This window comes from Chrysochloris asiatica, unplaced genomic scaffold (assembly GCF_000296735.1).
Source record: "Chrysochloris asiatica unplaced genomic scaffold, ChrAsi1.0 scaffold00044, whole genome shotgun sequence".
In the NCBI taxonomy this organism is placed as follows: Eukaryota; Metazoa; Chordata; class Mammalia; order Afrosoricida; family Chrysochloridae; genus Chrysochloris; species Chrysochloris asiatica.
Genome location: NW_006408562.1, coordinates 16,265,980 through 16,280,558, shown reverse-complemented (window position 1 = coordinate 16,280,558; position 14,579 = coordinate 16,265,980).

Genomic DNA, 14,579 nt, shown 5'->3' with positions numbered 1-14,579 from the left:
CAGAAAATATCAGAAAGATGTTTTCCTGGGTTTTAATTGACTGTGCCAAAGTATTTGACTGTGTGGATCATAACAAACTATGAACAACATTGCAAAGAATGAGAATTCCAGAAGACTTCATTGTGCTCATGTGGAGCCTGCGCAGAGACCAAGAGGCAGTTGTTCAAACAGAACAAGAGGATATTGAATGGTTTAAAATCAGGAAAGGTGTATGAAAAGGTTGTATCCTTTCACTATAGTTATTCAGTCTATATGCTGAGCAAATAATCTGAGGATCTGGACTATCTGAAGACTAGAATTTGAAGAAGAATCTAGCATCAGGATAGGGGGGAAGTTGTGGTATCTGCATATCACCTTGCTTGCTGAAAATGAAGGAGATGTGAGACACTTGCTCATGAAGATGAAAGAATACAGCCTTTATATGGACTACAACTTACTGTAAAAAAAACAGCAATCGTCACAATTGGACCAATAAACAACATCATGATAAATGGAGAAAATATTGAAGCTGCCAAGGATTTCATTTTACTTGGAACCACAATCATTGCCCAGGGAAGCAACAATCAAGAACTCAAATAACATATTGCATTGGGCAAATCTGCTACAAAAGGTATCTATAAAGTGTTCTAGGAGTCCTGGTTGTATAGTGGGTTACCAGTTGGGCTGCTAACATCAAGGTCAGCAGCTCAAATTCACCAGAAAGATGAGGCTTTCTACTCCCATGAAGATTTACAGCCTTGGAACCCTATACAGGGTTGCTATGAGGGCTCCTGGTATGGCGCTGTAGGATAAGCACTGGATTGCTAACCAAAAGGTCAGTGGTTCAAACCCACTTGGAAGTGGGAAACCCTATACAAGGTTGCTATGAGTTAGAATTTACTTGACGACACTTAACAACAATAACCAAATGAGTCAGAAGCAGCTCGATGGCACACAACCACCACAACCCAAATTTTAAGGAGTATGAATGTTACTTTGAGGACTAAGGTGCACCTGACCCAAACCATGATGCTTTCAATCACCTCTCATGCATGCAATATCTGGACAATGAATAAGGAAGGCCAAAAAAGAATTGATGTGTTTTGGCATGATGGTGCTGAGGAAGAATTATAAATATACCATGGAGTATCAGAACAAACAAATCTGTCTTGGAAGAAATATAGCCAGAATACTCCTTAGAGGTGAAGACAGTGAGACGTCTCACGTACTTAGGACATATTATCAGGATATACTAATCCCTGGAGAAGGACACCATGTTTGATCAAGTAAAGGGTGAGCGAGAAAGAGGAAGGCTCTCAGTGACATGCAATGACACAGTGGCTGTAACAATGCACTCAAACATAACAAAGATTATGAAGATGGCACAACACTGGCCAGTGTGTTGTTCTGGTAGGCATAGGGTCATTATGAGTCACACCTTAATAACAGCAATGGCTACACAATTTTGTCAATATTTTAGAACCACGAGATTGCATTCTTTAAATGATAGATCTTAAAGTACGTAAATTTATATCATGTGAATTTCTTTTAAATTTTTTATTGTAAATTGAGTGAAGGTTTACAGAGCAAATCATCAGCTTTACGTTCAACAAATCCTGCACTTAGTGTTGTCACAATGATTACAATCCCCTCCACATCACATCACTTTTCCCACTTTCTCTGAGTTTACTGTTTGCATTCTTCCTTCTTTCCCCATTCTTCTGAATTTTGTCCTTAGCTCTGCGCTGTCCTTTTGATCTCGAGTGTTTGACCATTTTATGGTGTGTGTACCTCACTAGCCTTTCTGTTCCCCCATATTCCTATCTATTGCTTGGTTGAAAATTGAGCCACGAGGGTGAATTCAGTTCCAGACGTGAAGGGTGACCAAGGGCCATTGTCTTGGGGTTCGTTCCATCAGCCTCTATCTGACCAGTAAGCCAGGTCTTTTTAAGTTTTTATTTTTGTTCCACATTTTCTCCCACTATACCCAGGTCCATCTAATGTGATCCCTTTCAGAGCATTTGGGAGTGGTAGCCAGGCACCATTTACCTGGTCTCAGGGTTGTGGAGACTGTTGTTAACATGGACTATTAGTCCCCTGGACTGTTTCCAAGTGTCTATAATTTTCAACACGATTCTTTCTTTCAACAGGAAGAGACCCATAGTTGCATCTTAGATGACTGTTAGACGTTCTTAAGACCCCAGTCACTACTTGTTGTTAAGTGCCATTTAGTTGGTTCTGACCCATAGTGACCCTGTATAGGGTTTCCGAGGAGCAGATGGTGAGCTTGAACAGCCGACTTTATGGTTCAAACTGACTTGGCAGCCCAGGGCATTAACCCACAGCACCACATCAGGATTCCACACTACTTACAGTTTTTTAATTTAATCTAAATTACACACACACACACACACACACACACACACAAAGAAAACACTGAAAAACACACATACAAATATTTAGTTATTATTATCATTATTTGAGTCCTGGATGTCCGTGTTTGGAGTCTTCCCCATTGAATATCCTATACCAACTGCCATCAAGTAGATTCCAACTCATAGCAACTCTCTATAGTGTTTCCAAGACTGTCATATTTATGGGAGCAAACTTGTCTTCTTCCCAAAGAGAGACTGGTGGGTTTGAACCACCAGATTCCCAGTTAGCAGCCCAATGCCCAACCTACATTGGCACCAATTCTTTTTGTTTTCCTCAAAGTTTCTCTAAAGAACTTGAAGCTGGCGATCCAGGAGTCTGGAAAAGGGTTGAAACTCACAAACATAAACACATCAAGCAAGAACTCCTTTTCTAAGTAAAATACCATGAATAAAAGAGTTCAAATCTCCTTTTTCTATTATAGATGTGTGCTGACATCACTTTCCACTTAAAGCTGCACTTAATATTTGCTTAAAAACAATTTCACCTGGATAAAAATATGTGTGTGTAAATAAGAAAAAAATGTGAAGACAACATGACTTGACCAGGCCTCTACTTTCCCTACTTATTGAATCTGTTTGCTGAGCAAATAATCTGAGAAACTGAATTATAAGGAAGACTGTGGCATTAGGATTGGAGGAAGACTCATTAACAACCTGCGATATGCAGATGATATAACCTTACTTGCTGAAAGGGAAGAGGACTTAAAATATTACTGATGAAGATCAAAGACCACAGCTTCAGTATGGATTGTACTTCAATGTAAAGAAAACAAAAATCCTCACCACTGGAAGAATAAATAACAGCATGGTAAGTGGAGAAAAGATGGAAGTTGTCAAAGACTTCATTTTGTTTGGATCCAAAATCAATATTCATGAAAGCAGCAATCAAAGTTTCAAACAATGCATTGCATTAGGCAAATCTGCTGCACAAGACCTCTTTAAAGTGTTCAAGAGCAAAGGTATCCGTTTGAGGACTAAGGTGTGCCTGATCCAAGCCATGGGGTTTTCAATTGCCTCATATGCATGTGAAAGTTGGATAGTGAATAAGGAAGACCATGGATGGATGCATTTGTGTTATGGTGCTGGAGAAGAACATTGATAGTACCATGGACTGCCAGACAAACAAATAAATCTGTGTTGGAAGAAATGCAGCTAAAATGCTCCTTGTAAACCAGGATGGAGACTGAGTTGATAGGGACAGGCAACTTAGACTTCTACTATCAAAATTGGGAAACTGTAAAGGCACAAAGTGGCTGGCTTACAAACTTTCCTGAAGATGCTTAGTGTCAGAATGAGGAGAGTAAGACAGAAATCCTACTGAATAGTTTTCCTCTTGTCCAGATGGATCTGGTGATGAGGGTGATAGGATTTTATGATTCAATTGCAAGTAATCGCTATCAGGTTGAATGGCCATTGTCACAACTGTATAAGGTCATCAGTTCAAACACACCAGCCACTCTTTGGAAACCCTATACAGCGTTGTTATGAGTCAGAATGGACTAGATGGAACTTTACAACTTTAGAACACATGTTGTTGTTGTTAAGTGCCATCAAGTTGGTTCCAACTCATAGGGACTACGTCTAGGTTTTCTGGGGAACAGCTGGTTGATTTGAACCACCGACCTTGAGGATCAAACAGGTCTTGTGGTCCAGTGCATTATCCTGCAATACCACATTAGGACTGCTTTCTTGTTTTCATTGCTTTTAATGTATAAACATGAAAGAGGATATGGAGGGTTGTTAGTGGTAGCTCTCTTCTATAAGCAGATACTAATAGCTCTTTTTGCTCATTCGTCTTTGCTGAGTTTTCTGTGATGAAGATGGAGACATCCCTATATAGTTAGAGAAAATGAATTAATTACATAGTTTGAAAAAATTTCCCTGTTTTAGCTTTCTTCATTGTCATTAGGGACCAAGAGTAAATTATAAAATACTTTAAGAAAAATACCCCTTTGATCATTTTACTTTGCAATTATAATAATATTTTATAATTAGAACATTGTTTGTAAAGAGCAGCTGATTTTAAGTTTACTTTTAAGTATATAGACAATTTTTGCTTATTTATTATTTGTATAGTTGTTAATTTCCATCAAGTCAGTTCTGATTCATAGTGACACTTCATAGATTTTCCAAGAAGCAGATGGTGGGTTTGAACTACCGTCCTTGTGGTGAGCAGTCCAGTGCTTATCTTACAACACCACACCAGGACTCCATTATTTGCATTAGTAAAATCTATATACATAAAAGTACAAAAGCAAGAGTTGGCCTGCTACATGTACAAACAATAATTTCACCTTATTCTTTTTGACTCATTGAAGTATAAAGAAGACCAGCCAGTGCACTTCAACTCATCTCTTTCCTTACATCATCCACTTGACAGAATTGATCTTTTAAAATATTGGCAGTTATGTCTTGACTATATAATAAATCAAAAGTTACCACATAGTCAAGACACGGACATGGAACAAGGGATATCATTGCTGATGTCAGATGGATCTTGCCTGAGAGCAGAAAATACCAGAAAGATGTTTATCTGGGTTTTATTGACTGTGAAAAGGTGTTCGATTATGTGGATCATAACAAACTGTGGATAACATTGTGAAGAATGGGTATTCCAGAACACTTAACGGTGCTTTTGAGAAGCTTGTACACAGACCAAGAGGCAGCCATTAGAATAGAACAAGGAGATATGGAATGGCTTAAAATCAGGAAACTGTTGTCTCCTTTCACCATACTTATTGAACCTGTATGCTGAGCAAATAATCTGAGAAGCTGGTTTATATGAACAAGAACGTGGCATTGGAATTGGAGGAAGACTCTAACCTGTGCTATGCAGATGATACAACCTTGCTTGCTGAAACAGAAGAGGACTTAAACCTTTACTGGTGAAGATCAAAGTCTACAGCCTTCAGTAAGATTGCACCTTGATGTAAAGAAAACAAAAATCCTCACAACTATTGCTAGGCATTCTGACTCATAGCAATAAGTCCCTGGATCATGATAAATGGAGAAAAGATTGAAGTCATCAAAGATTTCATTTTGCTTGGATCCACAATCAACACTCATGGAATCAGCAGTTAAGAAATCAGACTGCTGCACAAGACCACTTTAAAGTGAAGTGTTACAGAGCAAAGATATTAGTTTGAGGACTAAGGTGTCCTGACCCAAACTATGGTATTTTCAATTGCCTCATAAGCATGTCAAAGTTGGAAAACGAATAAAGAAGCCCACAGAAGAATCGATGCATTTGAGTTGTGGTGTCAGAGAAGAATATTTTGCTCCATAGGATTTCCATTGTCTGATTTTTTGGAAGTAGATGCCTAGGCCTTTCTTCCTAGGTATCCCTTATAGATTTGAACCTCCAGTATTTTGGTTAACAAGCAAGCACTATAACCATCTGTACCACCTAGAAAGCCCGATGACAATCATAATAAAGTATCACAAACTGGGCGGCTTACATACAACAGCAGAAATTTATTGTCTCATGTTTCTGGAGGTTAGTTAGAAGTCATAATCAATGTGTAGGCAGGGCCAGGCTCTCTCTGAGACTCTAGGGGAATATCCTTCCCAGCACTTTCAGCTTTTGATAAACTCGGGTCTTCCTTGGCTTGTAGATGCATTGCTCCAGTCTGTGTCCTCAACATCCCCTGAGGTCTTCCTTCTGCATCTTACTGAGTGTCTTCTCCCCTGTCCATAAGCACACAAGCCATATAGGATTAAGGCCTATCCGACTCCAGTAAATCCGCATGTTAACTAACCACATCTTTCAAGACCCTATTTCCAATCAGGTCACATGGTCACATACATAGGTACTGGGGATCAGACTTCAACAGATTCTGGGAAACTCAGTTCAGCCCATAACAGAAGTCAAAATGATCTGAAAATAACTGGAAAATAAGCAATATTTGTGTAGAGGAGATTAAAGAGTGATGGGTCTAATGGAAATTTAAGTAGGCAGTGAGTATATATGCAAATAAATAGTGGAAATGTTATAAATCAATACAATCATTTGCATCTGAATAGTGCTTTATATTGTTCTGTTGTTGCTAATTGCCTTCGAATCCCTTCCCACGCATAGTGATCCTGTATAGGGTTTCCAAGGAGAGAAGGAAAGGATGGCAAGCTTGAACCACTGACATTGTAGTCCAATGCATTAGCCCACAGCACCACACCAGGACTCCAGTGCTTTATAGAGTGAAATCTTTTCCTATACAGGGCCTCATTGAACACTTACAACATCTACCTGGAGTGGTAGTTGTTGTTGTTGTTGTTGTTAAGTGCCATCGAGTCGGGTCCGACCCATAGCGACCCTGTACAAGGTTTCCGAGGGTGTAAATCCTTACGGGAGTAGAAAGCCTCATCTTTCTCCCACGGAGCAGCTGGTAGTTTCGAACCGCTGACCTTAAGGAGTGGTAGTAAAGGTCCTATTTTACAGCTAAGAAATTTGAGGCTCAGAAGCTTTGATAATTCGATAATCCAAGACACTCATTCAGGGCAACATACCCACTTTCATCCTTGTCTCATATATGTTCTACATTTTTTATTGGAAATTCCTTATATTAGTCCCTAGGGGATATAGGTCTACTGGTGTGACACTATAGAATAAACACTGGATTGCTAACCCAGAAGGTCAGCACTTCAAACCCACAAGTCACTCCTCGGATACCCTATCCAGGGTTGCTGTGAATTGGAACTGATGTGATGGCACTTAATACCAGATAGTGTAAGTGGTTAACAATCTCTGCTTTTAACTGGGAATTGTTGTTGTTATGTGCTGTGGAGTCAGTTCCGACCCATAGCGACCCTGTACAGGGTTTCTGAGGCTGTAAATCTTTATGGGAGCAGAAAGCCTCATCTTTCTCCCGCAGAGCAGCTGGTAGTTTCCAACTGCTGACCCTGAGGTTAGCAGCCTGATTCATAACCACTACGCTACCAGAGACTGGAGGTTTAAGTGCAACCAGTGAAACCTCAGAAGAAAGAGCTGGGAAGCTACATCTAAAAAATCATCCATTGATGATCCTCTGGCACATGAATCTACTCTGACACATATGCGGCCACATGAGACGGAGTCGACTCCTTGTGGTAATCTTACTACCTCTGATGCTGTTCTAAAACCATTATAATTTGTTACTCCCAATAAAAGCGAAGTGTTATGGCAAACCATTTGATAGGCATTTTCTCTCCCTCTGGCTTCCGGGGTATTCACTGCTTTCAGGGTGATTTTTCTAAGCCCCTGTAGTTCGTAATGAGGACTCTGTGCCTGGGGCATGGCTCAGGAGAGTAAGACAGTCCCACTTCCACTTAATACGCACACAGCTCAGGCACTTTTGCATACATGGGACTCCTCTAAGAATTAGGTCCACACATATACCACAACCCCAGTTGTCTTACTTCTTGAATTTGAGATGCCTGTGTGGCCCCTGAAGGCATTTGAATTTGTAACTCCTAAAGTAGATGTTTGCTGGCCGGGCTCTGGTGTTTATTGTAAAGCTGCACTGAATATGATGTATCAGAAGATGGAAGATATCCTGACTTTCTTCCAGATCACAGAAGACACATCTTATGTGAATTGCTGTTGTTATTGTGTTAAGTGCCATGGAAACGGTTCCAATCGTAGCAACCCTATATGGGGTTTCCAAGGAGCATCTGGTGGGTTTGAACTGACAACCTTGTGGTTCAAAGTCCAGTGCTGATCCTACAGCGCCACACCAGAAGTCCTTATGTGAACCATCCAGTGAGTAATACAAGGACCAAACCACTTTTCCCAAGAGAGGAGGAGAGAGGGAAATCACTATCTTCCCTTCAACAGTTTAAATGGCACTAAATTTTTATTAAATTTGATGTTTTAAAAAATATATTAGGAGGCAAAAGACACCCAGAAAAAATGCCTCTAGATGCAGGATTCAGGACTCCCTAAGCATCAAGGTAGCGTAGTGGTTATGAATCAGGCTACGAACCTCAAGGACAGCATTTCGAAGCTACCAGGTGTTCTGCGGGAGAAAGATGAGGCTTTCTGCTCCTGTAAAGATTTACAGCCTCTGAAACCCTGTACAGGGTCGCTATGAGTCGGAACCAACTCGACACACATAACAACAACAACAACAAGCATCATGAGTACAGATCTCAACAACCACTCACCTGCTTGTGAGTAGTTAGAAGCTATTTCATATACCAGCAGGATCGTCCATGGTGGGAACAGAATTCAGCAGAGCTTCCAAATAAAGAAAGACTAAGACGAAAGATCCAGTGTTCTACTTCAGAAAATTAAACAATAAAAACTCTGTGGATAACAAGAGAACAATGTCCAATATAGTGCTGCAAGATGAACCCCCTAGGTTGGAAAGCCAAGGAGCCCAGGTGCAGTTAGAGATAAGCACTAGACTTCTAACCAGAGGTCAACAGTTCAAATCCACCAGATGCTCCAAGGTAGAAATATGAGGCTTTCTGCTCCTGTAAAGGCTTTTGTTGTTGTTGTGGTGGGTTTTGAGTGCCATCTAGTCAGTTCTGACCCACAGTGACCCTGTGTAGGGTTTCTGAGGAGCAACCGGTGAGCTTGAACTACCACCAATCTTGTGGTTCAAACCAACTTTGCAGTCCAGCACATTAACCCACAGCACCATACTAGGACTCCTTAGAGCCTAAGAAACCCTATAAAGGATCTCTATGAATAGGAATTGACTTGATGGCAATGAATGAGTGACACAAGGACCACAAGAAGAAATTAAATCACTCAGCAATCAGGATGGTCACCCAGAACCAGGCGATGTTTCTTTCTGCTATACATAAGGCTGACCATGAATTGACGCTGACTCGATGGTAAGTTATACCAACAGCAGCTGTCAACGCTGGCTCTGTCCGTGTGAATCAGAAGAGAATGGATTCTTTGATGGTGGCAGGGGCTATGTGAGCAACACCAGAGAGACCTGTTCAGGACCCAAGCCTCCTAACCACAGGCATCTATAAAAATAAAATAAATAAAGTGACTAATCAGGGCATACATGCATTCATCCATTTATATTATATTCAGGGATAAAAATCCAGTCAAAGCTAATTGCTATGCAAATTAACAGACTTACTGAATTGCCCGGAAATTGCTTTTTAGTATGGGTAACATAATGTAGTGTGTTAAATACAAACTATTGCTGACCCAAGAACTTTTTATTTAAGAAGGGGAAAAATTGTGCCTCAAAGCAGTCATTTTTTAAGCTCTTTGCCATCTGCTTGGGTGAAAGACTATATAAAGCTTGTAATCACCATTATCACTAATTATCTGTCACCAGAATTTTTTTTCCAATTTACCGTTAGCATTAAACTTAAAACAAAAGCCAACTTCTTAAATCCTAAAGTAAATTTTTATTCTCTACAAAGATATGCAGCTTACAAAACACATTTGATAATTTCATGTAGACGTTAAGACCAAAAATATAGCACCCAAGTGCAGGCTGGAGAGTGCTGTAGGTTTCTGTCTCAAGATCAAATACAAGTTTGTATTTAACACGCTGCATTATGTTACCCATGCTAAATAGCAACTTCCGGGCAATTCAGTAAGTCGGTTGATTTGCATAGCAATTAGCTTCGACTGGATTTTTGATCCATAGGTGAAGCTATAAATTCAGTACAGACTAGAGGAAAATGGAGTTTGGCAAAATTATCTATCTGAAGGTCAATCACATTTTAAGGAACTCCCTGTTCAATTGATTGACTGAATGCGTTTTCAAAGGTGGTGACATGCATGCATTAGATGGGATATGGAATAACAACTAGCCTGTTTTTGTCACATGCTGTTTAGTAGATTTGACAGAAAGACCTCTATAAGATATAGTGTCAGGTTACCTTATAAACAAAGTAAGCAATGTCTTATTTGTGTTTACTTCCTTATCTGTGCTGTCAAAAATGAAATGGAACACATAATTCATCACTCTGAAAAACAGTACGTTGTTTCCTCAGAAAGTTGGAAATAGAAATACCTTATGATCCAGAAATCCATTTACTTTGTATACATCCACAAGAAATAAAAGACAGAATATGAGCAGATATGTGCACACCAATGTTCATCACAGCACTATTCACAATAGCAAAGAGATGGAGGTTGCGTAAGTGCCCACTGGTGGAACAATGGTTAAACAAACTTTGGTTTGTTTAACACTGGAATACTATGCAACGTTGAAGAATAGCAATGAATCTGCGAAACATTTCATAACATGGATAAACTTGGAGAACATTATACTAAATGAAATTAGTCAATCACAAAAGGACAAATATTGTATGAGATCATTATTGTAAAAGCATAAGAAAAGGCTTCCATACTAAAAGAAACATTCTTTGATGGTTCCCAAGGGTAGGAATGAAGGGAGAGTAATTCACTGGCTAGAGGACAGACACATGTTAGCTCCAGTGACAGGGAGGGCAATACAAAAGAAAGGGGAGGGCAATGTTCAAGAAGAGGGAAGGTGGCAGAAGAATAATGAAGGTAGGTGAAGACAAAGGGAAGTATTCAGGGCTAAGTAGGATAGAGGTAAATAGTGATATATATACAACCTTGAGGAGCCTGGTAGCGTAGTGGATTACAAGTGGGCTGCTAACCACAAGGTCAGGAGTTTGAATCTACCAGCCACTCCACGGGAGAAAGATGAGGCTTTACAGGTTTACAACCTTGGAAGCCCCATACAGGGTTACTGTGACTTGGAACCAACTCAGTGGCACACAAGCACCACCACACAACTTTAATACAACAGTATTCTGTGCTTAGAGACATGAGTTGAGACGTAGGCTGAGTAGGTAGAGGAGAAAGAGTGGTGTGTGTGTGTGTGTGTGTGTGTGTGGGTGTGTGTGTGTGTGTGTATTCCACAAATACATAAGAATTTGAAAAAGGATATTTGTACATGAGTATTTAGCCTTTCTGCAAACACCATCTCTTCCCACACATATAGTCAATTTGATTTCTGCATATTCCATCTGGTGAGGTCCTTACCTTTTACATTGCTTCAAAAAGGTATTTGCCATGAATATGTCATTGGTCTTGCAAAATCCTATCACACGATCTCCAGCATCGTGTCTATCACCAAGGCCATATTTTCCAACTACCGATCCTTCCTCTTTGTTTCCAAACTTTGCATTCCAATTATCAGTACATTTTGATTGCATGTTTGCTCAATTTCAGACTGAAGCAGTTGGTAGAATTCTTCAATTTCAACACCACTGGCTTTTGTAGTTGGTGTGTAAATTTTAATAATAGTGGTATTAACTGGTCTTCCTTATTGGCATATGGATATTATCCTACCACAGACAGCTTTGTACTTCATTACTGATATTGATATTCTCTTGATGGTTAATGCGACGCTATTCCTTTTCAATTTGTCATTCCCAGCATAGTAAACCATGTCTTATTCAAAATGGCCAATAGCAGTCCATTTCAGATCACTATGCCTAGGATATTGATTTTTATGTGTTCCATTTCATTTTTGACAGCTTTCAATTTTTCTAGATTCATACTTAGTTACATTCCATATTCTGATTATTAATGGATGTTTTCAGTGGTTTCTCCTCTTTTGCGTTATGCCTCATCAGCAAATGAAGAAACCGGAAGCTTAATCCATTTGTGTCATCATGGTCAGCTCTACTTGGAGGAGGCAACTCTTCCTCAGTAATATTTTGAGTCCCTTCCAATTTCAGAGGCCCATCTTCCGGCACCATATATGACAAGCTCCTGAGCTATTCAGTGGCTAAATCACAGCAACATATTTGCTACCACAATATGACAAACTGACAGATGATTGGAGGAAAAGAAAGACGTTTGCTTGTGCTTTACTAACTATACAAAGATTTGATTGTGTGGATCATTACAAGTTATGGATAACAGTGCAAATCATGGGAATTCTAGAAAACTAAACTTTGCACAGGAGAAACCTATAAACAGAGTGAGAGTCAGTAATTCAACAAAACAAGCGGATACTGAATGGTTTAAAATTAGAAAAGGTGTGCACCAGGGTTGTTATCCCTTCATCATACTTATTCACTCTGTATGCTGAGCAAATAATCTGAGAAACTGGATTATATGAAAAAGAATGTGTCATTATGATTGGAGGAAGTCATTAACAACAACCTGCAATATGCAGATGATACAACCTTGCTTGCTAAAAGTGAAGAGGACTTGAAATACTTACTGATGAAGATCAAAGACCATAGCCTTCAGTTTGGATTGCACCTCAGGGTAAAGAAAACAAAACATCTTCACAACTGGACCAATAAACACCATCATGATAAATGGAGAAAAGATTGAAGCTGTAAAAGACTTCATTTTGCTTGGATCCACTATCAACATTCATGGAAACAGTGGTCAGGAGATCAAATGACATATTGCATTAGTCAAATCTGCTGTACAAGTGTCCTCTTTAAAGTTTTAAGAGCGAAGATGTCACTTTGAGGACTAAGATGTGCCTGACTCAAGCCATTGTATTTTCCAATAGCCTTATATACATGTGAAAGCTGGATAATAAATAAGAAAGAAGCATTTGAATTATGGTGTTGGAGAAGATAAAAAGTAGAATGAGCTGTTTGAAGATCAAATAAATCTATCTTGTAAGAAGTACAACCAGCATGCTCATTAGAAGGGAGAATGGTAGGATTTCTTCTCCCCTACTTTGGACATGCCACCACTCATCTGTCAGTTTGTCTCACTGTGGTGACTTACATGTTGCTGTGATGCTGGAAGCCAGGCCATTTTGAATGCTGGCAGGGTCACCCATGATGGACAGGTTTCAGCTGAGCTTCCAGACTAAGACAAGCTAGAATAAGGACAGGTGGACTGCTTCTGCATGTTTCGTCACTGAAAACCTGATGAATAAGGTGAAACACTGTCAGATAACACTAGAATATTGAAACATGCAGCAATGCGCTCAAGCGTAATAGAAATTATGAGGCTGGCACGGGATAAGGCAGTAGGCCATCTGCTGTCTTTATGTGTAGGAACAGACTCAGTGGCACCCAGCAACGAAAACTTTGGCCATGTTGTTAGAAGGAATCTGTCCCAGGAGAAGCACAGCATGCTAGGAAAAGTGGAGAGTCCATGAAAAAGCGGAATACCCCCAAAAAGATGGATTAACATAGTAGCATCAATGATGACCTCAAGCATAACAAAATTGTCAGGATGGCACAGAACCAAGTAGTATTTTGTTGTGCTATGCACAGAGTTGCTATGAGTCAGAAATGACTGGATGGCACCTAACAACAATCTTTACAGGAGCATAGCCCCATGTCGTTTCTCCCAAGGCATGGCAGGTGTTCTTGAACTGCCGACTATTTAGTTAATAGTCAAGCACTTAACCTTTGCACCACCAGGTGACCTTCTCACCATCTAAGCATGTCCAACTCATGTCTGTATAATCACATGACACCTGGCATCACGGAATGTCTTCTGAATGGTTCATTTATATCCTAAAGTTACTAAGACTCCGTTCAATTTGATACTTTTCCTGACCACTGGGAACAATAGCCTAGCCAAGTTGACACATAAAATTAATCATCACACCAGAAATGAGTTAGACTGGACTCTGACTTTGGGGTAGACATGAAAGGCCTTTAAAATTCTAAGATTCAATGATTCTAGACCCTGGAAGAGAAAGATAATCTATATTTAACAGATGGTCAGTTCATTTTTAATTAATTTACAATGCACCATTCACACAAACGCTTAAAACAGTCTGGGACTCTAGAAGGAATCTTGATAACTGTGCATTGTGGTTGCTGCTCTTTTATTTGTAATTTTAGTAGACCAACTACAAGCTTATTATTTTAATTAGATTTAATGACCTTACTAGCTTACTAAGCAAACACTAACTCCAGTTTCTCTATCATTTCGTTGCTTAATTTCTCTCTTAGCAAACTGACGCACCAAATATACCTGTTTGTAAACTCTGGAACCTACAACTTACTTGGAAACTGAAGAATATGGTTTTCTGGAAAAACATTTTCCTATGGTGTGTCCTCAGAGATTAGACACCTCTTGGAAAGCCTGAATATCTGAGTCTGGCATTTAATGCCCTTGACAATCTGATGCCAACCTTTATTTCCAACCTTATAACCTCATTGTCCCTTACATGAACAAATTCAGACTGTATAATGATCCCTGGGCCTCAGATCCTAATTTATTTAAACAAGTTACTGGAT